The sequence below is a fragment of the Ictidomys tridecemlineatus genome, unplaced genomic scaffold (genome assembly GCF_052094955.1).
Source record: "Ictidomys tridecemlineatus isolate mIctTri1 unplaced genomic scaffold, mIctTri1.hap1 Scaffold_75, whole genome shotgun sequence".
Classification (NCBI taxonomy): domain Eukaryota; kingdom Metazoa; phylum Chordata; class Mammalia; order Rodentia; family Sciuridae; genus Ictidomys; species Ictidomys tridecemlineatus.
In genome coordinates this window covers 1,326,565-1,352,005 of record NW_027525461.1, presented here as the reverse complement: position 1 = coordinate 1,352,005, position 25,441 = coordinate 1,326,565, and the positions used below count along the sequence as shown (strand labels likewise).

Sequence of the window (25,441 nt, the reverse complement as noted above, 5' to 3'; positions counted from 1 at the left end):
CCAGCCCACCCGAAATCCTCTCCACAGGGTGGCGGAGCTTATGGGGTATGAATCTCAGGACCTGATGGAGAAGACCTTGTGCCACCAGGTGCATGGCTGCGAAACTTTCCATCTGCGCTGCGCTTACCACCTGTGTAAGGAACACTGTGCTCTGCACCCAAACAACCTTGGTGGCTCCCCAGGGTGGTGGGGAGTGGGAACCTAAGCACATGCAAACCGACTGACGGAAACCCTCATCCTGGTAATGGCCCTGGTGGTGTGTGAGCCCCAGGGATGGCCAGCTGGCACACTGGGCCTCATCTTGTTTCTCTACCTTACACCCATCCTAGCACTGGTGAAAGGGGCGCTTCTAGTCGAAATATCTTCCATTGTTATGCTTCACCACCTGCAAACATCACTGAAGTTGTGAACAAAAACCGAGACTGACAAGAGAGCCAATCATAAGCTGTAACTCTTAGTGGGGCACCCCTCCTGGTCCTGACAACTTCACAGGTGAGGAGCTAAGCTCTGGGTGCCATCTGTGGGTGCAACCCATTGGGAAGCTGCAGCAGCATCTTTTCAATCTATTCTTATTAGAAACCATAATTCTTTCTGGTTGCTGGTGTGGCCCTTCAGTCTGATCACATGGTGGGGTGTGCACTTCCTGAGGAAAGTATGTTATGTTCTGTATAATGTTTGTGAAAGTGGAATTGCTTAGGGTTGAAGCCTTTATAAAGAGCCTTTTGTGTATGCAGTTTGGTTTTTTAGACATTGAAATTCTTGTGATTTTTAGGGGACCTCAGAATTTCTCTACTTGAGAGCGTTGACACCAGATAGTAAAAATGCTGTTTTGTCTTTGTGGTGGGTTAAGGGTGCTTTTTGGAATCCAATCAATGAGAATTGGATTCATTCCACATTGTTTTAGATTGCCAAATTAAAAATGTAGTAGTTGGAAATATTATGCTTGCATTAAAACTATTTGCTCGGTGCCCAGTTTAATAAGAAAAGTCAATTCAATAGACTTACAAAATGAATTTGGTGTAGGTGATGTTTCAGTATTCAAGAATAATAGCTTGTTATTAAGAAGACTCTCATTTTAGTAAATAGTGTTAAATGTTATTAGATTTTTGCAATAGCAAGAAAACTGTACTTCAATATAGAGTGAAAAATTTACCACTATTTGGGGTATCATGAAACAAAACCATTTATTTTATGAATGTAATTTTTCATATTATTAAAATAAACAAGAGAAAATGGCAATGCATAACTCATAACATAAGCCACTCTGAGCAATAGAAGTATTAGAGGGTGAAAAATTATGTCTACTTACCATGGAAAGGAAATGGACATTCTTTAACAAAGTGCTTTGTATGTCTGAGACATCACAAGCATTACACACACACTCAGTCCTCTGGTGGGTGCCTGTGGTTAGTCTAGTACAATGAATATCCATGTACATATCATCTAGTTTCAACAAATGTTAATGTTGGCTGTATTTATTTTGTCTCTACCTATATGTATATCTATTTTATGTTTATTTTTCCCTGCTAAATAATTCTAAAGTAAGCCAGAGACATCATGGTACTTTCTACTTACATAGCATTCTCCTGTCTAGTCACTGTATCATTTATGATGACATATTTATAGCATTCAAAATTACTGTGTGTAGAAGCTTGCAAAAAATACAGATGAGAGCTAGTTTACTGATGACATTAAAAACAATCTGCCACTAATATCCATCAAGTACTCATTGGTGTATGACCTCAATAAGTTTGATTGATATATGATATTCTGTGAGGGGACTTCTGTAGAAGGTAGTCCTAAATATTAATATATTTTAAACTAGAATTCTAATGAGAATTATAAGTAAGTACTATTTTGATATTGTACTTGGAAAGTAAGAAAGTAGATTTAGTGAGTAATTTGTAATTGTGTAATCAGACAGATTAAATATTTTAAACCACTTTTTGTTGGTAAGGAGAGCTTTTCTGCTTATTTAATCTGTTTAGATGAAACACTGCTTTAGTGGAAAATCTCACATGATGTTTTACATTTAAAGTGATTTACAGAGCATGTAGGAGGAAAAAAAAAGTTTTCCATGTTAAAATTTCTATTACTGTGCTACTAAAAGTAGAACAGATAGAAAAAAATACTTATTAGTGTTATATACCATGCTTGTTGTTTTCTAAATACCTCCTTTAAATTTGTAGAACAGGGCTGGGGATGTGGCTCAAGCAGTAGCGCACTTGCCTGGTATGTGTGCACCCCGAGTTCAATCCTCGCACCACATACAAACAAAGATGTTGTGTATGCCAAAAACTAAAAAATAAATATTTAAAAAATTCTCTCTCTCAAACAGTTAGGGCAAATGCCAGAGAAACATCCTTCCTTATATCAAAGGGAGAAAGGGCCCACATGATAATGGCCCCATATTTTTTTATTCTTGTTTTAATACTATTACATGTTCTCACAGTTAACCATTATGAAAAACGTGTTTTTCACAATTAGAATTTTTAAATGTTAGCATATTCTGTGGTTATAAAACTTTATAAACCTCTTTAAAGAAGCAAACATAAAATATGCTCGTACTGGTTTGTTCTTTAAATACATAACTGGTGTTAAATTCATTGGGGTGCTCAAATTCAAATTTGTTAGAATTTATTTAAAGGGCAATGATATTGTCATTAGTAGTAAATTTTAGGACATGCTTCTTAAGACTTGGTTAATAATTATATATAATTATCAAAATAGATTTTATTTTGCTGTTAGCAAAACCACTCTTTTATATTATAAGTGATATCAGATGAAGCACATTTTGACTTCCCAAGTTACAGCAAATATAAAATAATTTACTTTCATTCCTCAGATCCAAGGAGAACTCATTGCATAAGTTTAATAATCTTTTTGGCAATTCAAAATAACATTAATTTCTAGAACTACAAAAATATTGTACCCTAATGTATACCAACAAATTAGATTTGATTCACAATTGTGTTTAATCTTTACTATGATAATATTGAATAGCCAAGTTCTAGTTGTCATTTTCAGATGGTCTTTTATGTACCTTTATGATTACCAAAACAAATTGGAGACACATTGGTATTAATAGTAATTTTTTAAATACCAAACATTTTATTAAACTGAAGAGTTGGGATATTTAATCCCTTTTGATATTCACACTACCATTACTCAATTTAATCTTATCCTTCATATAGTCTTTATTATAATTTATTAGCAAAATAATGTATATTTATTTGGTTTAGAATTCATCTTTTATAAGCTTATAAACTTTGAATATTTTAAAAAGCATTCGCTGACTGCGTATTTCTTTCAAAGTACTATTGCCTAATTTGTTTCTTGAACACTCTGCGTGATGTTTGGTTTAGAGAAATCACACTTCTTATTTTCTAGGTGAGGAAACTGAGGCTCAGAGATGATGAGTAAGTGATGAAACCAGAACATTATAAAAATGTTTATTAGCATATAATTGTACTGTTGTATTTATGGCTATAGTGTGTTGCTTTAGTACATGTTATGAAATAATTGAATTGGGGTAATTAGCATATTTTTTACCTCAGTCATGATTTCTTTTTGCTAAGACCACTTGAATTCTTTTATTTTTTTGTTTTAAAATATTTTTAGTTATACATGGACACAATATTTTCATTTCATTTATTTTTTATGTGGTGCTGAGGCTCAAACCCAGTGCTTCACACATGCTAGGCAAGCACTCTACCACTAAATCACAACCCCAGCCCCAAAATCCTGTTTTGAAATAGGTTACATTATTCTACCCTACTGTGTAATAGAACATTGAACTCATTTCTTTTCCCTAATTATCGCTTTATGCCCATTGACTCACCTACCTTCAAATCTCTCATCCTCCTAAAGCCAGAATTAAAGGATTTTGTGTCAACTGTGGCATCCTGTCCTTCTCTGTGTATGAGAATGAGAGGTTTGTGGTTTCGGAGAGGAACAAGTCAGGGAGAGAGGAATGGATTTAAATGAATAAAGCCTGTAGTGTTCAGCTTATCCAGCTTCAAGATAAGCTTTGACCTGAATTCAAGATTTGAAAAGCTACCTCTGTGTTGCTGCTTAGTGTATACATTTCACTAGCTAAGATGTAGCAGTGATGTCTTCTCCATTATATTCAATTAAGAATATATCATTTTCAGTTGAGTGGCATGGTATAAGCTGATAATTTCAGTGACTCAGGAGGTGAGGCAGGAGGATTACATGTTCAAGGTCAGCCTTAGAAATTTGTTAGACTTTCAGCAACTTAGCAAGACCCTGTCTTAAAATTATAAATAAAAAAGAACTCTCTAGTTTTATATCAGTTGTAAAGCTCCTTTTAGTTAAATCCCCAGAAGCCAAACACACACACACACACACACACACACACACACACACACACATACACACACACGTGGATTAGTAAGAGAAGTCATCCTTTTTTGTCAGATTTGACATGATTTACCTGTTGTGGCAGTGGGGTATTTCCTAGATGGTGTGTGTGTGTGTGTGTGTGTGTGTGTGTTGACTCTTTTCTGCCTTTGGGGGAAATGGGGAAGATTTGATGATAGCTGCCATTCTCCTCTAGGGGTTCTATTGAAGAACTGGAATGGAGAACTCTCCAGCATTCTCTGGGCTGCTGTGCCATCCTCTGGCCCCTTGGCATGGCCACTTCCTGGCTGCTTCCTTTTCCCCAGGCCATTCTGACCTCCAGTCTTTCCTTTGTTGTTGCCTTAACCTAGTGACTCACAGAACCATCCTGTTAGTTCCTAGGTGTTGGCTGCTTGGTATGTGCTCAATGACCTGCCTTCCCACCCTCTTCTGGTTTTCTTGGAGTCTAGCTTTTGGGAGAAAAGTGTTGTCTTCTTTGAGTCACATCATGGGAAGACATGGATCATTGCCTTATTTGAAGGCAGGGACTCATGCAAGTATTGTATATAGGTGGAGAAATTCAAGGAAGGCTTTACTTGAACCCCCAAAAGCATGTCTTTGTTTCCTACTTAGTCTACTCATTTGAGGAATGCTGTTATGTTTGGTTCACGGTATGTGCGTGTTTAATGGGGGAGGATATGTCTATCTTTATAATTTTAGTAAATTATATTTACTGCTATTGCTTTCCCTTTATCTGGTGCTTACCTCTCTGTTCTAATTGGTTTGTGATGTCTTTCCAGATGATTAAATGGTGATTAAAAATTCTCTGAGTTAAAGTGCTCGTATCTATGCATAAGTGCCATACAAATAAAGATTGTCTGGAGTTTAGACAAATTGGAATACCTGAATCCCTATCAATGGAGCATTAATGTTGCACCTTGCTTTAAGGAGAGACTGCCCCAACCTCAGTTCCCTTTCTCCTATCTCAGGCCATGGAGAGTGATTGTCCATGGTGATGACAGAGCTGAGAAGGATGTGTGGTGACTTCCTATTTGTAGAGGATTCATGTTTTTGCGTCTTTCTGAGCCTAGCCCATCTGTTTGCCATCTATGAATTTTGCTCAAGGAGATGATATTGCAGTGAGCTTGTGATTTTGTTGGTTGTAAAGTCCCTATATCATTCTAAGCAACCAGGCAGGGTAGCCATGGGTCTTGGCATCAGGTGGGTCTGGATGGGAATCAAAACTGTTCCATAATAACTGTGAGATCTTAAGTAGGTCATGCTACCCCTTTAACCCTTGTTTTTCCTTTTGTGAAAGTAGACACTTGTTCCCACCTTTTAGAGATTTACAGAGGACTACAAGAGATAATAGAGGAGTAGCTAGAAAAGTATTTGGCTCCAAGAGCTATTATTAGCTTTTTTGAATTTTGTGATGTCAATTAAAATGCTTTTGGAAAAAAAAGAGTAGTTCCCTCATGAATGTGAATTTTAAATCCTCACATCCAAAAAATGTAGGTTTTATTTCCTCTCTTTTCTGCAGTCTCTTGACTCCCAGCCCTCTGAGCATTGTGCTCTGTGTGTGTGGTGACTTCTGCAGTTGGATGGGCTCACCCTGTGCTTTGCTCTTATCATCATGTGCTCTAAAGGAAGCAGAGATTTCTGCTTGGAGGGAGGGTCAACCAGAATTTCCCAAGTGCCTTCTTTGTTCCAGGGATGTTGAAACTGCTTTACACAGGCTACTTTCCTAGGGAAAAAGAAGTTTCTAAGAAACAGCTTCTACCAAATCTCTAATTTAGTTGGAACCAGTGTTTTGTTGATCTTGTTAATGTTACTAAGTATAATGCAAAGTGCATAAAACATGAAACACTGGCCTTTCTTATGGTGTATGCTGAGGCCTTTTGTGTGTTCCTCATTGTTCTGCATTGCCAGCACATGGCTGTATCACCACTATTTGGCAGAATGTGGCAGGTTGCAATGATTAATTGCATAGATATGTGAAGCAGAAATCTGGACAACTCAAGACCAGTTACACTTTAGTGGGCAAAATAGAAGAGAGTCCTTGAAATACCTAAGAATACAGGGGAAAAGAAACAAGTCAGAAATGATATGGTTAGTTTACACTATTTGCTGAAGGCACATAATTCAAAGGAGCTAAAAGTGAGAGTGGAGCTGTCAGGAAAAGGATGGGATTTTGAGGATTGGATTTTTGACATAAGCAAGTTACCTGTGATCATTGTCACATATTCTTTTCCCAGTAGTCACTCTTGTAACAGTGTCACTCTGAAAATCACATGCAAATAGCGATTGTCTTGCTATTCTTGTCTAACTGAGGTTTTCTTTCCTTCATTACCTTCTTTACTCTGAACTGTTTTGTTGGAACTGAGCATGTTTCATCATAACTGGAAACTGCTTTCCCCCAAACCTTTGTCTTTCTCAAATTATTACTGATATATCTTCAACATGTTGACCTGGCTTTAGTAATAAAATATTTTTAGCACCTATGCATAAAACACAGTTTTTAAAGATTTTATGGATACCAGTATTCTAAATTGAATATTAAACACATTGAACAGTACTTCTACATGTAGGATTCTTGTATTTTAAAAATTATCTTTAGAAAGAAAGTGTAAGATACAGAGTAGGTCATCAAATAGCAGATTGGAGGCCAGGGAGGTGCAAAGTCTCTCTATGATTTGTTTAAGATTTGCAGGGCCAAAGGGCCTTCTTTGACATTATAATTCTGCTGCTGTTAGAACATGATGCAGTCTAACTTCTAGGTTTCTTTTAATTTATTTTTTTTTGGGGGGGGTGGTAGAGATCCTGAGGATTGTATCCAGGGTCTCCGACATGCTAGGTAATCACCCTACCCCCTGAATACCCACCTCTTTTTAAAAAGTGTTTTGAGACAGGGTCTCAAAAACTTGAGTTCTAGGCTGGCCTTCATCTTGCAGTCCTCCTGCTTTAGGCTTCAGACTAGTGGGGATTACAGGTGTGCTCCATGATGCCCATCTACCCCCTAGGCTTCTAAGTTGGGTGTTTCAAGTCCTAAAACACATAGGGTTGTATTAGAAGATATTTTAAAAATGTGTTATGAAATAATATATTAGTGCATATTTTTATTATGTAACATAGCATATTAGACTCTGCTGACTACTCCCAGTACTACCGCTCACTAGCTCTATGCCTGTGGGTAATTGGCTTAATTTCCTTATTCTTTTTTAATCTGCAAATTCAGGTAGAATAGAGTCTACTTCAGAGAGTCATTGTGAACTTTAAATGAGATAATGGCACTGTGATTCCCACAAAGTAGCATTGAGTAAATGTTGATTGTTATTGGTTATTTTAGTGACATTAAATCAAATAATTTTTAGTCTGCAGTAAGCACACGATAGATATGTGTTGGTATTGGGCTGAAGGAAGGAAAGCATGAGCCTTAGGGAGAGAGGTATTTATCCAAGAATAAAAAAAAAAGAAGTCATTCTGATGTGTCTGGAAGGGACTGGTAGATCCTCCTTCACTTTTTTTTAAAAAATATTTATTTTTTAGTTGTAGTTGGACACAATACCTTTATTTTATTTTATTTTATTTTTATGTGGTGCTGAGGATTGAACCCAGAGCCTTGCCCATGCTAGGTGAGCACTCTACCTTTGAGCCACAACCCCATCCCCCTCCTTCACTTTTTTAGTATGAGTGTGTCTTTAAGCATTCATAAAAGATTTATTGAGCACTATATATGATAGGTGCTGAGACAAGTTTGAGGACTATCCAAATGAATGACAGTGCCTGCAGAAAAAGGAAACAAGCATAAGTACAAATGGTGTCCTACTTGATTGCTCATAGGCTTGCAGATGACTGAGATGCTTTCATTGAGGGAAGTGCTGCCATCCACAGTTAAAAAAAAATAAGGAGAGCCCAAAGTGCCAAGGCACAACACAGGACACCCTGGGGGAATGAGCTCACAGGTGTGAAACTCACAGGTATATGAGCTATGAGACTGCTGACTAGATATGGGAGTGGGTACTGAAAGCTGTAGGAAGAGTTGGGCTCATTGGGTGGGGTGGGGTTTTTTTTTGTGTGTGTGTGTGTGTGTAGTAAGAGAGTTCATAATTGGCAGCAAAGTATCTGGCTGCAAGCTAAGGAGCCCAACAGTAACTCTCACAAGGATGTGGACCAAGGCAGTCTCTGTGATCTCATTACCTCAAGAAGAAAGAGTAGCTGTATTTGAGTTGATTTTTGTTCTGTTAGAGTGATGTTGGGCTCATTTTTTGTTTTGCTTTGAAAAGGAATTTTCAATATTTGGGGGACTGAATACTATTATGAGTCCTGGTGAATTTTAATCATTATAGATTCAAAATAGTCTTTGCAGATGTATTACATTTAAAAATTGTTGTTAATTGTTTTAGGTTTTGCAAAATTTTTATTTATTTATTTTTCTTTGTACGGGATAATTTGCAGGCATTGCTGCTCTGTCTGTGAGAAGCTGGAAGATGATCAGTAGCTCTAAGCTGAAGGAGGGTGGCAAGTTGCTTTATTAATTTTCTTGCTTAGGAAACTTAAGGAGTAAGGATTCACATCTGAGGTCCTGCTACTTTGTGCAAGAGGCTCAGTCAGTGGGGTTGAGTGACTTAGCTGATATAACACAGCTAGTGAGTGGTCCAGCAGGCATATGAACCCAGAGCCTGGACTCCAGTGCTCACCAATGTCCTCTTTGATATGCTGTCTTTACCATGGTGATATTGTTTTAGGGTGAACTATGTGAAATTGCCATTTCTGTGTATTAAAACAGAATATTTTGAAATTGCCAATATTGACAATTTCATATGATTCTTAATATTTATGAAGTAATTTTTAACTCCTTGAAGATGTGTTGCAAAAGTCCATGGAGAGTTGACTCTTTTGTTTTCTATGGGGTCTCCACAAAGTGACTCATTTTCTTCACTCTTTGGGTGGACTTGGTACCTACTCAACTGCATGCAATAATATCCTCACTCCTAGGCCCAATTCCATTTCCTCTTTACCAATTTAATATCAACAGTAATGATGTTTTCACAAAGTAGCCATCAATAAGTATGTCCCATAGAGTATTATTTTATTTAGAACATCTAATATTTTACTAGGATGGGAGCTACTGTCTTTACCAGAAGGATATTTTCCCTTTGATTTATTGCTAAATGAATAGAGCCTGTGAAAGGATCTTTTTTCCCAGAGATTTCTTGTTCAAACAGAATTTGCTGTATCCACATCAGTAAAGCTGTGCTAATTTGGGCTGCTGGCCAGATCTTGGAAATAGCCTCATTATATTGAACTGGATGTCATAATAGTACCCATTAAGGTGGGATTCTCTTGTGTTTGTACTTTTAAACTCAAGTCCCTTGCCACTTTTTGCATCTCGCTGAGAATAGCAACATTTTCTGGTAATGCAACCTTTGAGTGTGCTGTCTCTTCCAACTGTAACCATCACAAAAGTAGAATCCTGGGTTTTGAGCATTTTGGGGGTCTGTGCATTTTTGCTGCTCTCCAGACATTAATTCTATTCTCAGAGGTTATGATAACTATAGTAAGTTCTGGTGACTGGAGGGAAGAACCCATGAGATTCACTTCCTTCAACACTTGCATTAATTGATATTGTCCAAATAGGTGGCTGGGAAAGAGCTGCTTTTTTTCCAGATCTAACAAAATTCAACACAAGGTTCTTCATTTTATTTTTACAAGTCATTAAGAGACTATTAGGTTAGAACTCACAGCATTTATACTTTCTGTCAATGCTACCATCCTGGCAAGGTGAAGCATTTGTTGTGCTGTTATTGGGTAGTGAATCCCTTCAGTGTTACAGCTCAGAAATGCTAGAGGAATGCAGCCCACAAAGGGCAGGGCAGGGTGGGTGTCAACTTCATCCCTCCAGTTAGAACAATTAAAGATCATAGCAAAGTGCAGGGTAGCACTTTTTTGTGAAGGGTGTTGGAACACCAAGAGGAACTATTTAGAGACATTACATATTTTACAATATAATTTCTGTCTTTTCTGTCCACTCAATAGGACTTACTTTATAAACAAATTTTTATCATTAGAATCAGCTTAATTTCTGTTGCTATAATTAAAGAGATGGTAAGAAATGTTTTAGAGTGGAGTCCTCTCTATGGCGATTGGGGGAAGATTTGTTCATTCATTCAGCAATTATTTCCCCCGTGCCTTCTGTGTGCTGGACTTTGTGATAGGGCTACAGTGTGCCCAAGGGAGACAGAAGTCCCTGGCCTCATGGAGCATCCACTTTAGTGGGAAATATGGTACTTACAAACAAATAAACTGTCATAAAATATCAAGAAGTGATAGAAAAATAAATTAAGTAGGTCAAAGAGATGGGAGTGTTCTGGGAATGCTTCCTTAGAAACTCTTGAATGGGACCCAGCCATGGTCACACCCACAGGGAGAACATTCCAAAAACACATGTAAAGGTCCTGAGGTGGATACCATCTGGGCATGCTGAAGAATGGTCACTGTGGCTGCCACAGGGTAAGGGAGGAGGAGAGTGGAAGGAGGTGATGCAACAAGAATGGGCAGAGTCAGATCATGTTGGGTCTGGAAAAATTTGGGAAGCCAATGAACACTTTGAACAAAGGCATGGCATAATCTAATGTTTGATATGAAATATCCTCTGGCCAGTGTGGATCAGGCTTTGTGGAGGGTAGACAGTGGAGGTAGGGAGAGCAGTTAGGTCATTATTATAATTAACTAGGTGAGAGAAGATGACGGTTTGCAAGGGAGGGAGGGGAAGGGTCAGATTCAGGGAAAGGATTGGATATGCGTGGTCAGTAAAAGAGAGCCAGAGGGACCTGTATGAATAGTGGGAAAAAGCAGTTTTGCAGGCAGTGACTGCAATCAAGGTTGTGTGGTTGTATCTACTTTAAGATGCTCTTCATCCATCAGCTGGTAAATGTCACATAGTCAGTGGCACTTGGATGTTTTTAGGGTGGGAAGGTCTGGGATAGTGATTGGGAGTCATCAGTGTATGGAATGTAAAGCTAATGGAGTAAACGGAGTAATAGAAGAGAAGCAGCCTGAAGACCATGTCTTGCAGCTTTCCAATGTTTGGGATCTGCAGGAATAGAAGGTTGGGAGGGAGCAGACATTCCAGGCAGTTGCAGGGTCCAGGAGTGGGCAAGAAGTGTTTCAGTGGTCTCTGCAGTCAGGTTAAGTTCTGAAGAAAGTGTGAAGGTTGGATTTTGTCTTTGGAATGTTCCCTCTCTTTTCAGTGTGTGTTTTTTTTTAATCTTCTCTGTGATCCCTTTCACCTGAGACTATTGCAGTCCCCTTCACCTGAGACCATTGGTTTTTCTCATCCCAGATATCAACTGTTGTAATTCTCAAAGTATGGTGTCCTGACTGGCAGCCTCAGCACTACTGGGAACCTTGTTAAAAATGCAAATTGTTGGGCTCCACCCTAAACCTGCCAATGAGGTGCTCTGAGGGGCGGAAGCAACGAGTGGGTTTTTTTTTTGTTGTTGTTGTTTGTTTGTTTGTTTTTTTTAAGTTGTCAATGCACCTTTTTATTTTTTAATTTTTAGTGGTGCTGAGAATTGAACCCAGTGACTCACATATGCCAAGCAAGTGTTCTACCCAGCCACAATTCCAGCGAGTTGTCTTTTAACAAGCTTATGATGATGCTGAAATTAGGGAATCACAGCTTTAAGAGAAGCAGAAAAACTGAATCAAGAAAAAATTACAGGGGCTGGGGATGTGGCTCAGGCAATAGCGCGCTTGCCTGGCATGCGTGCGGTCCCGGGTTTGATCCTCAGCACCACATACAAAAAAAAGGTGTTGTGTCTGCACCACATACAAAAAAAGGTGTTGTGTCCGTGGAAAACTAAAAAATGAATACTAAAAATTCTCTCTCTCACTCACTCTTAAGAAAAAGAAAAAATAACAGATGAAAATACACTCTTATTTCTTTCTGGCCCAACTTTCTGAAGCCAAAGAAATGAGTACATTTTTATGTCTCAGCCAGTAGTAGACAACTATTGAGACATCTTCATGGTGGCCATGGAAGCTGCTCAAGGCCTAAAAATCATAACAATAGGAAGATATATATCCTGTTTTTTAGATGGGTTCTTCTGATATCTCTTCTAAATCGTATTATAAAAGTTCTCTGATCCCAACTACAGTCACAATGAAAATTTTGGCATTTTAGTGGGCAATCCAAAATCTCAAGCAACCATTCAGAACTTATTTTGTTTAACCACAACTATTCTACCAGGAAGTTTTAAATAATGTCTGAGGCTAAAAATAATAATAATAATAATAATAATAATAATTATTATTATTATTATTATAATAGAACATTGTTGAGTTGTGAATTTTATTGATAAAATATATCTTAAATATATTTTACCTTTTAAATAATAGAGCTTAGTGTATATTTAGTCAGGCATTACAGTAGTAAGAGCTTAAGAAGATTAGAAATAAATAAATGCAATTAAAGAACATGTCTCTGAGATTTGATATGTCATAGATATGAATGAACTGTTTGCACAGCAACTGTAAAGAAACCATTAATGAATTACTATCTAGAAGAGGTTTAATCAAGAATAAATGTAATAGGACATATTTTAAAATATTTAAAGTAAACAAATGAAGATTTATGCATTTGAAAACATTGCATTATGCTATTATTTTTGCTGTGTGTTTTCCTGTGGAGTTCAAAGTCTGAGATTCTACTCTGCTGTGATTCACAGAAATTCCAGTGCATTGGTATTATGCAGAGCAAGGCAGAGCTTCTAATCATGTCCTGAGGGTTTACTTTGTGGGATCTCCTTACCTGAGACCCGAGGCCCTGTGGGGGAATTCAGAGACACTGTGCCCTTGAATTGGGGGTCCAAATTTCTCAGTTTTTGATGATTTAATGTTACCTAGAGTTTTTTTTTCTGTTCCTGAGACTGTGTGGAGTTCCTGCCAGAGTGGAAGGTATTTTTAGAGTTTAGAAATTAGCTTTGCTCAGGATCAGAATAACTAGGTGAGAAAGCTGTTCCTGTGAGGTTGAGCCTCAAACAAATATAAGGTGTTAGGTGATGAGATCCCCATTACTTTTCTTTCCTAGGGACTAGAAGAGTTCTAAAGGGAACTTGAAAAACATTCGGTTAATAAGTGAGAGTGAAGTGCATGTGGGGTGTGGGAAATGCACACAGAGGGTTGGGTAGGTTGGAAGGAGTGGAAGAAGATAGCAAAGAGGGGGCAGAATAAGGTGTGCATTTTGTTTACTTTTTGTTTGAGAATTTTTAAAAAGACAAACCTGATTGACATTGTATTACTTTTTCTTTTGATTGATATTATTAAGACATTTTGTGCTTTATTTTGATCTGACTTTTAAAGACCCAAATCCTCCTTACCTCTCCCAAATATAAGAAATAGAAAAACTATAAGAGCAACTTCATTTGGAACTTAGATCTGAAAGATTTGCAATATGTTGAAAACTTTAGTAGCTAAAGAGTGGTTTTCTGATCATAAAAATTAAGTTCCTTAAAGCAAAAGCTATGCCCACCCCCCCAAATTGGGACTTCATTTGAACAATGATAAATATGCCATTTTTAATTCACACAAATCTAAATTACTTTAGGAAACCACATAAAACGAGTCTTTTTCCCCTCAGTTGTAGTAATAATTTAAGTTCTATTCTCCAAAGAAGGAGACATAAAAAGCATACAGTTCATATGTAAGTCTTCAGAGACAGATAATTCTGTAAACTTTTAAAGATGAAAAATAAATCAGAAACTAGGGGAAACATACAGGTACTGAGAGAGCATTTGAACATTTGGATATTTAAGTTGTAATTATTATGCCTCAGGAGGTAGCCTGTGGGAAAGAAGATTTTGTAGTGTTTTCTCTTTTGTATTTAGTATGTGCAAAGATAAAACCCTAAAAATAAAAAAAAATTGGGGGAACCATTTCAATATGAGGTGGGGATGCCTGAAATTTGCCTCAATTAGTGTTTTTCTAAAGAAACATTATTTCTGATTATACATACATGCCTATTATAAAGAATTAAGATAATAGAGACACATAAAAAGATGAAACATGTCTTCAACTATTTGCCAGATATGTCTGCATATAACACTTTTGTTCATTGCCTGTCACTGTCCATATGTAATACATGCTAATTTAAATAGAAAACAATGTCACTTCATTATGTTTTTTTTTCTATCACTGTAATTGAAATATTTAATGAGTATATAACATTTCCTCACATGGATACATTGTAACTTAGTAATTCCTTTATTTTTAGTTCTTATTTCATTGTTTCCAATTAAAAATAGAAATTATCTGATAAGCACTGTCATATATATTTTTGATGCTTATATTTGATTATTTTCTAGGAATGTTTTAATCCTCCTAGTTGATATTCCTGGATTTAAAGTATGCCTGTTTTAAGCTGCTTTGTAAACAATCCTCTCTTACCAGTAGCATAGACAAATGCTCATTTATTTAAACTTCTTTCATTGAGATTTATTGTCACTCAGAAAACTTTGCCAATTTTAAAAGGAAAATTGCTTCTGTTAGCTGCTTTAATTCCTATAGGTTATCATACATGAGGCTAATGCTTTTAAAAACATTTCTCAGCAATTTGTTCATTGTTCACATTCTTTTTAATTTTTTGTAAGTGGAGATATTATATTCATTATTGATTTCTAAAAGTTATTTCTCTGGGGGTTAAAGCACTGTTCCTAGTGGGGCATCGCAGTGCATGCCTGTAATCCAAGCTGCTAGGGGGCTGAGGTGGGAGGATCTCAAGTTCAAAGCTAGCTTCAGCAACTTAGCAAGGCCCTAAGCAATTTATCAAGACCCTGTCCCAAAATTTAAAAAAAAAATTACAGGGGCTGGGGAAGTGGTTCAGTGGTAGAGTTCTCCTGGGTTAAATCCTTAGTACTAAACAAACAAGCAAACAAACAAACAACACTATTCCTTCTAATTCCTTCGGTATAATTGCAATAGTTCCAAATGGTTTAGGATGAAATTAATTTAGTATTTTATTATGCCCAAGTATCACATATGCTGTGCCTGAATTGCAATTTGCCAAAATATATGCATTTAATCAATGTGCATAACACTGAAATAGTAAGATAGGATTGGCTTCTTTGATTTAGGTTCTTACAGAATTTCAGGATGATTATGAATCATAATCTGAAAATTTGAAAAAACTCACATGAACTTGCTTACCTAGTAGACATCTGTCATTTGTATGGAAAGGTTTGAAAGTTTTTTGAGTTTTTGGTTTGAGATGAGTCAAAGTTTATTGAAATTAGAATCATTTTGTTAATCACTTGCAAAGTGAGCATCTGTTCTATATGAGATATTGTGTTGGGCAGTAAATAAAGGATGTTACACAAGAAGGAATTCAAGAGGAGTTTGGCAGGGTACAACTTTGACCACACTGTAAGATGGAATGTTGAACCAAATGAGTAGTAGAGACAGGGAGTGGTGGAGGAACTCAGAAGAAGGAGCAGGGAGAAATCACTGGAAGGGTAGGGACACAAATTCAGGGGCAGTTTGGTGGCAGCTCTGTATATAGCTGCATCCCAGCTTGTTTCATAAACTAGTAGGAAGGAATAACTTGATTCCCCTTATGAGCATAGAGAGCTTGGCCATGTCTTGTCAACATATTACTGATTTTCCCTTTAATTTTTGGTTGTTATTGTTTGCCAATTAATTACAGTCATGTCATTCCTTCTCGAAATCACAGTGTGGTACTAAACCTTGTGTCTAAGGCATTCCTTACCTTTTGGTGCCATCCACTGCAGAGTGTGTTGGAGGAAACTTCAAAATGGAGAAAGGCATAGACACTATTTATGTAAAAGCAAAGATTTTTTTTTGGGGGGGGCAACCTCAAATCCACTTATTGAGTATGAGACTATTACATTTTTATTCTTCACATCAGGAAAACATCAGTGCACACTTTCAACATTTTTGCTTTAAAAATCTCATCAGCTAAATGTCTTATAAAATGTTTTTAGGTTCTGATTTTCACTTAACTGCAGGGCACAATCTGCTAAACTGTCCATCACTATATAATTAGGATTCTATTTCCTACTATTTCCGATAAGGAATTCCTCATTTCCTATTCAGTCCTCATCAGCAGTGTCTTTAACAAACATATTCCTATCAGCAGATGATTTGAGTATTGTGTTTAGTGAAGTATGTTCTGAACCATGATCCTCATTTCCTACTGAAGAGTCTCTAGCAGAATTGCTAACATCCTTGTCTCTATTCATGGTCTTTTGAAACAATCTGAGTCTTTTCTATCTTGCTTTTCAATACTGCCTTGTCTCTGTCTACCACCCAATTCCAATGCTATACCCACTTTTTAAGGTGTTTGTTATCAAAATACTTCACATTCAGGTGACAAAATCTGTGTACTAATGGCATGTAAGTGACCAAAAACAATGGCTTAAAATAGCACAAGTGTATCATCATGAAGTTCCATAGGTCAGACATCTTAGGCAGGTCTCACTAATCTGAAATCAAGTTATTAGTAGAGCTTTATCCCTTTCAGGAGTGTAAAGAGGCAATTTTCCTAGCCTCTTCCAAATTAATTGGTTCTCTTTCAACATCTTCACAGAAAAATAATGCTGCTTATCTCTGTATATCCTTCTAACTCTCTAGTTTTGTCTCCCTTTCCAACTTTTCAGGACCATGATGATTGCATTGGGCATGTGCAGATAATCCAGTGTGATACCCCTGTCTCAAGTTCCTTAAATTCAAAATCCCTGTCTCAGGTAAAGTTGTATATTCATGAGTTCTTGTGTTTAGGATAGGACATAAGCATATTTAGGAGATTATTATTCTGTCTACTATAACTTCTTAAAAATGTGTCTATGTATATATAAAAACATGTATATAGATAGAGATTAACAGAAGTCTCCAGAATTAGTATATCCTGCATCATTACTCTGTTCAAAACATGATCACCCCTTTCACAGAATACTACTTTCACAGTAGACCCCCAAATAGCCTCTGTGTTACTATCCTTGTTCATCTATGCTCTATTCTCAACAAGTCAAACAAAATTAAATATTTCTCAAATGTAACATCATGTTATTTTGCTCCAAAAATTCCAATGTCTGCCTATTATAGTCAAAACTAATATCTTTAAACTGGTATATACACTGTCATTTGGCATTTTTATTCCACACCCAGATATTTATTACTTATTATTTCTACAATGGTAAGATTATCATCCTTTAATATCTTTGCCTTGAAATCCTTTGTGCATGGAACCTTCTCCTTTTTTTCGCTCTCCATATCTGAGTTTCTCACTCCCTTGCATTTTGCTAATCATCTAAATGTCATTTTCTAACAGTGATGACTTCTTTGGTCACTTTTACTTATAATAGTTCCCTTTATTACTCTTTGAGGAATATTTTTTCTTCATATCACTTACCCTCCCCTTTTTAGTATATATGTTGGTTCCTTAATTGTTTAGCTTGCATTTCCTGTCACTAAAAGTAAGTTTGTGACTATAGATATCATTTAGTATTTTGTTCAATGCTTTATCTACAACAGATTTGACAGTGTCCAGTCTATATCAGATGTTAAATAAATATTTGAGAAATAAAGGCATGAATAAATGAAGGAAGTTCAAGTTCCACTACATCGTAACAGCACTGTAACTTACTGCAGTTTGTCACTTCAGGGCAGTTTTTTATTTCATACTTTCACATAGAGTTATATCATGTCTGCTGCAATCTAGAATCTCTATACTCATATATAGTTGGAAAAAGCAAAGCATTCTACATCATCATATAATATGGTTTTCTCCCAAAGACAAATTTGCTGTAAGATACACTTCTTTAGATAATCTACATATCCATTGAGAGATTTGATTATTTGATTAGCTTCCAAAAATTTTATAAAGTATTTGCACCTGCTGCAATTGTTGTATAATTTAAATTACAAGATACATAAGAGAACAAAAATTATTTTAGTTCCTACATGACATATTTATAACAAACATAGACTGTAGCCAATAGAAAATATATATATTTATATCATTTTAAAATATCTAAACATATAGATTGATAATGTTCACAATAATTCTAGCAAAACCCAGAAAATTAAAATCCTTTTGACTGCTAAGAAAAGAAGATAAGTATCTGGTAAGAAAAATAAACACAAAACCAAAATAAAACATCTTTGTAAGTATTCGCTATAATGTTAAAAACTAGAAACAAGAAAAGAAACTGTATTTCAATGTGGGCATGATTGTTTTTATGCCAAAGATTGTAACAATCAATAAAAATTATGTGCAAATATTGCAGAATGGAATCTGTTCTATAGACACAAAAAGTAAACTAACCTTTTATTTTTCTGTAATGTATTCCTAGGTCTTTGTCAGGAGTAAGTAGTGAAATTTATCTCAATTGGTAATTTTCCTTTAAACTAGCACTTCTTAAAAATTACCAGAGCCATTTAAAAATAATGTGAAATGCAAATTCTTTTTCAGAGGTCCTGAGCTGAGGCACAAAAATCTTCATATCTATTGTGATAACAATGCTTTTTTTTGTTGATCACACTGCATAGTAAGCAAATGGAGCAATGGAGCAACAAAACATAAATATAGGTCAGTATGTGAAGCTGTAAGTTCTGCATTGACTAAGCATAGATCAAAATCATTTTAAGGAAACTGCATTTATTCTGAATATGTATATTATGTCATTATGCACTAAATGATACAGAATATCCATATTTTCATAATATTAAGATTTTATTAATATAAGTAAACTAGACATAATTCCAAGTATATGAAAAAAATGTGTGTAAGTTGTATGCTGATACCATGTATTTTTTCATATTAAGAACTTTGATTCCATAGACTTTGCTATCTGGGAGGGGGTAGTCATGGAAATAAGCCCCTATGCATACTGAAGAATGATTATATATAAATACAAAAGAAAGATGTTGTAAGATTGTAAATTAAATAAACATTATTCTTGCCTAATAAAGAAAAAGTAAAAGGTCTGAAAAGGAAATCACATGGGTTTTTGAGTTATATGGATAAATATAGATGGAATCAGCAGAGGGGACACAAGACACATGGTAGACTACCTCCAAGAGACATACCAAGTATACATCTAACCATAGATCAAGTCACTCAGAGATTGTCAGAGGCCAGCTGAGAAACTCTGAACCACCAATCAATTGAGAAAATCCTTGTCAAGTAAATAATAAAAGCTAAGGCATCCTTGGACTCAGACTGTATTCTTGTCACTGTGCCATGATGAGAATACCCAACGTTCAACTTCACCACATGGAGAGAAAAGTTTGACCTCAATTATGTACCTAATGCTAAAGTGTCCCACAATTTAAATCTTACGTTGTTAACTCTAGGCTGGAAAGAGATTAGAAACACACTAGACCACAGATAAATGTGGCAATGTTATGCAAGAATCAGAGCACACTGAGGCAGTTCATCTCCCAGGAGTACTTTAGAGATGCAATTTTAAAATGCAGCCCCTTGTTTCTTTCTGGAAGACAGTCATCATCTCTCAGTCTTTACTTGGTGGTATGGTTCTGACTAACTTGTATCTAGCAATTAAAGAGGTAGACAACTAGTATCCTGTGCCCAGCTTGGGGTAGGATGACATGCACTTCCAAACTTTCTGCCTCAGCTCACCCCAGTGATAACTACAGGTCTATTAATATCCCCTGAAGGAGTTTGTCAAGGCACTGATCACTCCAATCTTACAGTTTTTAACAGGATTGTATTCTAAACTTCCTAATGCTGGAAGCACAAGAAACTGATTATACATAACTGTATCCAAATCCCAAAAAAAGTTTTTATGGGCTTGTGTGCACTTCCAGTGGTTTCATAGCTCCAGAAGGGTTTTAAAATATTTAGCTCCCCATTTTTGCCTGAAATTGGCTTATTTCATGACTTGAGTGCTCCACCTTTTATAACCACCTTTCCAAGTACTTCATCATGAACCACTTAGCTTGGCATCATAAAGGGAAAGGTGTATGATTTAATATCCCTAGATCACAGAAAAAAGACATGTTTTTAATCAGGTATGTGAACACTTCCCTGGGCTATAACCTATTGGAGTACCAGAGAAAGGGGGCAAAAATGTAGAGTTCCTATTTAATCTTTAAAGGGAACTTATAGAACATATTTCCAGTGGCTACTAACTTTTAACAAGCATGTATTTGGAAGCAAACAGAAATAACTAATAGTTGCCCTCTGGAAAATTGGGTCAGACCTTGGCATGACTTCTTTGTATTTTCTCTCAGCTCACCCCAGTGACAAAGCTGAGTCTATCAATTTTTCTGTTATACATTTGGTTCTTCAATGGATGTCACAATTTCCATACCTCTCATTCAAAGAGTTCTCTTAAAGAATAAAACTAGGAATTAATGATACTTTGTACTCTTTAGTAATAATAGACCACAGAAAACAAGGAGCATGAGAAGCAAAGAGCTAACTTTAAGTATCTACCTTCCCAGGACTAACAAACTCAGCCTGAATGTTACCTCAGAATTACCTATGGATCCTTTTGTGACTTGCTGCAGAGATAGTGAGAAACAAATGCCTCTGCTTAGTTTCATTGTGAAAAAAGAAGAAACCACAATGCATATCCAACACTCCAACCTCTCTAGTTACATCTAGAATGTCTCATTTCTACTTTTTCAGTCTTAGGAAATTAACAGGATGTGGTATATCTGAAGCTCCAGTGGGCAACCACAAAAGAGACAGCACTCTGGAAAAGAATATAGATATGATAGATAGCTTAAAATCTTTGGGTGGATAAATTAGTGAAATACATGTATATGAGGCCATTCTGACAAGATTGAGAAGTAGTTTTCTGATCTAATGCATAGAATACAACAGAGAGAGTGAAATAAAATGAAAATATGGGGGAATATATACCAAGTAAAGTATTAAAATAAATCCTAGGAACTAAGCAGAGATATTTGATTCATGAAGAATTAGAAGAAACACAAAGATACTCACTGAGGTCCGGAAAACAATGCAAGAAAAATGATGAGAATTTAAGTGAAAAGATACAAAGTACCAGATGTATCACATAATCGAGCTGAAGAATCTTATAACTGAAATTAAAAATCTCATAGAGGAGTTAAAATGATTAGATGATATGGAAGAAAATATTAGGAGACTCAAAGACAGGTCACTTAATGTCATCAATGCAATGGAGCAGTGTGACACTTTGTAAAAAATTTCTGTGAATTAAGTTATAAAACAAGGTTGGAGAATTGATGCCTCTGAAAAAGACATTAAAATTGTATTACTGGCTTTGACAGATGAAAGGAAATTACTACTAATAAGCCCTGTGAATAGGTGTGGAAATATAGGCATTTGCCAGATCAATAGCTACTTACCAGGTAGTAGGAGATGTATTAATCTGCTCAAGAAAATAAACTACATCTGCTACAACAGCTGTTATTGGAGTCATTACCTTATTATGCTAGTGAAAATTAACTGTTATTCTCCAAGATCCATCTACCTTTGGCACAGGTCAAATAGGGGAGTTAAATGGGACTGTAGTAGGAACTACCACACCTGCATCCTTCACGTTGTTGGTGGTCACACTAATCTATGTAATCCCACCAGTGATGCAATATTGTGTTTGATTTACTATTCTCCTAAGCAAAGGAAGTTCTACCAGCTTTGATTTAGCCTTTCTGGCACCTTTATAACCATCAATCCACATGTTAGAAAACCAGTATTCTAAGTATTTCTATCCTGAATGTGCATGCTGGGAGTGGGGAAACAACCACAAGATGCATTACGGGACCCAGTAAACACTCCTATTCAAGTCTTGGCTAATGTTCCATAAATCACTGACCTCTCTAAGTCCCTATTTTGAACAGAGGGTAACAGTGACATTTTGAATCTCCCAGGATCAATGTCAATTCAGAGATGGTATTGAATAGTCCCCCAAAGACTAGATCATAGCCTTTTCCCTAATTTACATTTACCCTGGTTAAAGTCCATAGGCCCCTTAGGGGAAGAATGGGAGAAAGATTAACATTTTAACTTTTTGGTACTGTAACAACGTCCTTCTTCAAAAGTAACTTGCCTTCCCTTAACTTATTCCCTTGAGACTTAAACTGACTGAAGTCTTGGCATTGGCTGAGAAACTATGATTTTCTGTTATTGCACATTTGCTCTGAAATTTTTATGCTTATATAAATGGAGTATGCACTTTAATTTTCCATCATAATGACTTCTGAAAATACCATGACTGATTATCCAAGGTCTTAGATGTACATAAGTCAGAAGATTCTAGTTATTGCTTCTACTTTGCTATGCATTATGGTATGAACCAAGTTGCCTGTAGTTGTTGAGTGCTGTCACTTGGTCTCTGATACTTTGAAATCCAATAATACTCATTGCATTTCAGTTTTCTAATTGGGTAATTTCAGCTCTCATAGTAAAAAATGACATATAAAGAAGAGCAATGAAAGAGCTCATCAAGGATACTGATTCTCCTCTCATAAATCTTTCTTAAAGTAGTAATGAATGCACATCTTCTAGACCTTTATATTGTGGAGAAGAAGGTCTTATTTGCAAAATCCAGCATTCCAGTTTCTCTGAAAATTTGAGTCCCATAATCAACAGTAAACCAAGGAATATAAGGCATTTTCAGCTCATTCACAATTACAATTTGATCCTTATTCAGACAACCCACTGAATAAATTATTAGTAAATTTTTTAGCAATTTAAACTGCTACATTAAATTCAGAATATCTGCTTAACCAGCCAATATTAATAGGTTCAGCCTAGTCTAATTTTATGTTTCTTCTACCATTATCCCACATGCTTAAAATCCATTCACACACATGTTCCTCAGACCTCTGTATACATTGTAAAACTCAGGAAGTTCCTTTGGTGTAATGCACTTCCTCATGGTTCACACTTTGTAACTCTCCTTCATGAGGCTACTTAGATTTGGGTCTAGTTATAGGTCTAGAAGTAGAAGTAGGTGGTGAATGTGGGCCCTGAGGAGTACCAGCATTGTCTGGCTGGGCAATATCATCAAGAAGGATCCTTTTTTTCCACAGGCAATGAAGAATCCATTCTTTCAGAGAGATAAAGAGATCAAAACCAGAGTATGTACTTGGGGGTGGAGATGTCACTGGCACTAAGGATTGGAAAGTCGCTTCCTCTAAAACCCAACAGAATGTAGGAATTTCCCCAGCCTATTCAGTGTCCTCTCAACTGTTCTCAAAATTACAGAATGTCCTTTTTTTCCTAGCAGTAACTTTACTTTCATTGCAGACACTGTTTATGGATAAGAGCTAAAATTGCATTGTAATTCGATCTATGAGAGGTTGGAGGTTTATGGTCAATTTTCATTGACTGAAAGAGAGAAGTTTATCCTTCAGTACACACTAAGAAGACTTTAGATTGCATACGCACACCTAGGGATGAAAAATTAAAAAATGAGTTCCTGAGCTACTTCCTTTTTTTGTTCAGTTTTGAAGTATCCAGGGAACATTATTATATTTCTTAGTTGTTCAGTGAAGAAGTATCCAGGGAACATTATTATATTCCTTAGTTTTCCAAAACTGTTAAAAATATCGTTTATAGAGTCACTAAATATTTTGACTCTCACAAGTGGCATATAATGAGTGTCAAATTCATTCACTATGTATATGGCTTTAAAGCGTTCATGACATGAACTACCAGCTTTAGGGACATTAGGTCTATTCAATGTAGACAATTAACTCCAGAAACCACAAAATCAACTAAGAAAATATCAACGTACAATTTTATTTCTCTAGAACCACTTCTAGTCCCAATAGGATATCTCCATGTAAGATTATAAAAGGGGATTTCGTAGATTTGTTTACATGTTCGGAAGGTAAAACATAATGGCAATCTGCACACTGGAGAGCTAGGGGAACCAGCAGCTGCTCGGTCTAAGGAGATGGAGCCTTGAACCAACAATGTGGTCCAAGTATGTGACTGAAGCCTAGAAACTACCTGGAGAATAACTGGTCAGAGTTCATGTTAGAAAAGTGAAGGAGTTGGAGTTTAAGTCTGCTGTCCTTTGATGATGGCTGCAGCAATCTATGCACCTATTCAAGAATCATGCTTGCCTCTGTCTGGGCTCCTTCCTTTTTTGACCCTTTGCTCCATCTTGTATCCCAGTTTATTGGACACTGTTGCCCATACCAGCACTGATCTCCCTCTTTATTTTGATGTCCCAAAAAACAATTATCTCTGGAAATGCCCTCATTGACATAACCAGGAATCTCTTAATTCTAGACATCTCTTAATTAAATAAAGTTGATATTCCAAAGTAATCATAACACATTTGTATTATCATGTATTTGTGTGTTTCTGGGTTTGTGTGTGTGTGTGTGTATGTGTGTGTGTGTGTGTGTGTGTGTGTGTGTGTGTGTGAGTGTGAAGCTGTTTAAAGTATTTGTGGAGAAATGCTTCTCACAAAATTACTTTTCATTCCTAAATACATTACTATGCATTTCATAAGCACATGGGATTTCTCCTACAAGAATTCATTTTTATTAAACTTAAAGTAATAAATCTATGTTTCTTAATATTTAATGTTTCTTAAACCCTCTAAACATTTCTCAAAATGTTATATATTTTAATCAAATATCCAGTTATGTGTCTTGTTACTTGATATTATATACTTTTTAATTTTTTTTAAATTTAGAAGTATGACACTTTTTACCCATTAACTTTTTGATTATATATATATATATATATATATATATATATATCTTATAAAATATTTCATTTCATAAATTTCATACAGATCAGAACCTATACCAAAAGAATTAAATTTAGCTAAAGTAATATTTCAATACCAGTAAATAATGTTAAGCAATTCATTTTGAATCACATCAGAAGACTTACAATTATTGATCCCAAGCTTGATTACATATGCAATTTGCAATTTATCTATTATGTAATAATATCACACTATGGGAATACACTGTTTATCACCATAGCATATCTAATATTTAGTGGTTATTGGTGACTTTTTTCAGAATATGTACTTGCTTAAAGTTACAAACAATTTATATGTTAATTTTATCTCTTCTC

General features: G+C 36.0%; 1 long non-coding RNA gene across 1 annotated transcript; it reads left to right on the top strand.

Moving 5' to 3' along the window:
• Positions 1–211: 211 nt before the first annotated feature.
• On the top strand, positions 212–23,926 carry LOC144374565 (uncharacterized). The gene is made up of 4 exons (XR_013433937.1): positions 212–492; positions 17,037–17,123; positions 18,851–18,967; positions 23,428–23,926. It is a non-coding gene; the product is annotated as an uncharacterized LOC144374565 (long non-coding RNA).
• Positions 23,927–25,441: the final 1,515 nt, after the last annotated feature.